At 44.7% G+C, this 2,170-nt stretch overlaps 1 non-coding gene across 1 annotated transcript; it reads right to left on the bottom strand.

The window, feature by feature from the left end:
* Window positions 1-1,034: 1,034 nt before the first annotated feature.
* Window positions 1,035-1,109, bottom strand: Trnal-caa (transfer RNA leucine (anticodon CAA)). The gene has a single exon. It is a non-coding gene; the product is annotated as a tRNA-Leu (tRNA).
* Between the last annotated feature and the right edge of the window lie 1,061 nt (window positions 1,110-2,170).

A 2,170-nucleotide genomic window follows, 5' to 3' on the forward strand; every position in this document is an offset into this window, starting at 1 on the left:
GTGTTAATGTTCTTGATGAATCGCTAGTAAATAAAGCAAATTCTTAATAAAAAGTTTTGAAAGTAAATTCACGGTTCAACGAGGAATAAGAGGACGACAACTCTAAAAGTTACTGCAGCGTTGGATATCTCTCTCGCAAATCCTGTCAGCAGCAAAAAAATCAACATGAAATTGCAGGGCAAGTTGAAATTGCGAAACCACTCATCTGCGGGGCCTGTAATAGAAAAATGTGGTGCCGAAACCATAAAACTTGGACTGTGGAGCAATGGAAGAAGAATGTCAGTTGATCGGATGAGTCTAGTTTCACAGTGTTTCAAACAACTGGTCAAATTTACGTCCCAGTAATGAAACATGGCGAGAGTTCGATGGTCATTAGGGCATTCATATGATGATAATCCATGGGCCCTATGGTTAGACTGTAAGATCGAATTATTGCCAAGGATGTGTGACCATTTTGCCTGATCAGGCCCACCCCATTGTTCAATGCTTGTTCAACAGTGGTTGCACTGTGTTCCAAGACGACAGGGTATCTGTTCACACAGCTCGCATCGTCGAGGACTAGTTTTGCAAGCACTATGATGAATTGTTGTATTGCCCCCAGCCACCTCAGTCAACAAATCTCAGTATTATTGAGCCTCTGTGATCTGCTTTGTTGAGAAATCTGTGTGATCGCCATCCACTTCCATCATCGTTAGATGTACTTCCCACTATTTTACAGGAAGAATGGTATAAGATTCCCTTGAAAACTATGCAGGACCTGTATTTGTCCATTCTGAGACGCCTGGAAGCTGTCGTGAATATCAACGGCTTTCCTACGCCGTATTAGGCATGATAATGTGGTGTTGGTGTTCCCATATTTTTGTGTTCCCCCTATATGTCCGACAGACCCACTTTGATGTTGCACTGCGTGGTCGGTGATATTAGCGCAGTGGGTAAGCCTGAAGACAAAACGGTTCATAATCCAATATAAGTTTGCACACACTGGCTAACATAAGCATTAAGCAGGAATGAAACTTCCTGGCAGATTAAAACTGTGCGCCAGACCGAGACTCGAACTCGGGACCTTTGCCTTTTGCGGACAAGTGCTCTACCAACTGAGCTACCCAAGCACGACTCACGCCCCGTCCTCACAACTTTACTTCTGCCAGCACCTCGTCTCCTACCTTCCAAACTTTACAGAAGCTTCTGTAGGGTTTGGAAGGTAGGAGACGAGGTACTGGCAGAAGTAAAGCTGTGAGGACTTCTGTAAAGTTTGGAAGGTAGGAGACGAGGTACTGTCAGAAGTAAAGCTGTGAGGACGAGGCGTGAGTCGTGCTTGGGCAGCTCAGTTGGTAGAGCACTTGCCTGCGAAAGGCGAAGGTCCCGAGATCGAGTTTCGGTCCGGCGCACAGTTTTATCTGCCAGGAAGTGTCATAACAGCGCACACTCCACTGCAGAGTGAAAATCTGATTCTGCATTAAGCAGGAATGCTTTAGATAGGTGTGATCTTGTCAAGGGTGTACCGTTAGCTGCCCTCAGTAATTATATTGATGAGACGAAGAACCTTGAACTCTGGAAGCTGTTTCTGTGTGCCTCGTTTCATAAATCTGTGGGTTTCAGTCGAACACGCCGAGTTCGACAGATATCAAAGAGGGCAATCCTATGCAGAATCAACATCCATTCTTTTATGTTGTTTTGCTTCATGATCATTATGAGTTTTTTTGTATAGTCATTCCAAAAATGGAATTTTTGGGTATCCATTCTCAAATGTCTCCACTTGTTTAAAGTGTTGTAGTAATTGAGTTCATAACCGTTTGCACCATAAGAGGAAAAGCGTGATAAATTCTATCTATGCCTTACCAGTAATCAGACAAGAACTGGCAGTCCATTTCCTCTGCCCCTCAGTAATGATGACCGTTTGGAGGTCAAACTAGTAACTAATCGAGCTATCTTCTCTGACGAGCCAAAACATTACAACCACGTGCTTAATAGCTTGTTGGCATCACCGATTCTACAGTTCGTTGGAAGATTCGCGGAGCTATGTGGCACCAAGTGTCTATGCCCAAGTGACGTAATTAGCGGGAGTGGCTGGGCGCTGATTTGTGTACGCGGTGATTGCGCTCGATAGCGACCCAGATGGAAGCCATCGGATTCATAGCAGGCGAATTTGGTGGCCAAGACATTAACGTGA

The sequence above is a fragment of the Schistocerca cancellata genome, chromosome 5, assembly GCF_023864275.1.
Source record: "Schistocerca cancellata isolate TAMUIC-IGC-003103 chromosome 5, iqSchCanc2.1, whole genome shotgun sequence".
Taxonomy (NCBI): Eukaryota; Metazoa; Arthropoda; class Insecta; order Orthoptera; family Acrididae; genus Schistocerca; species Schistocerca cancellata.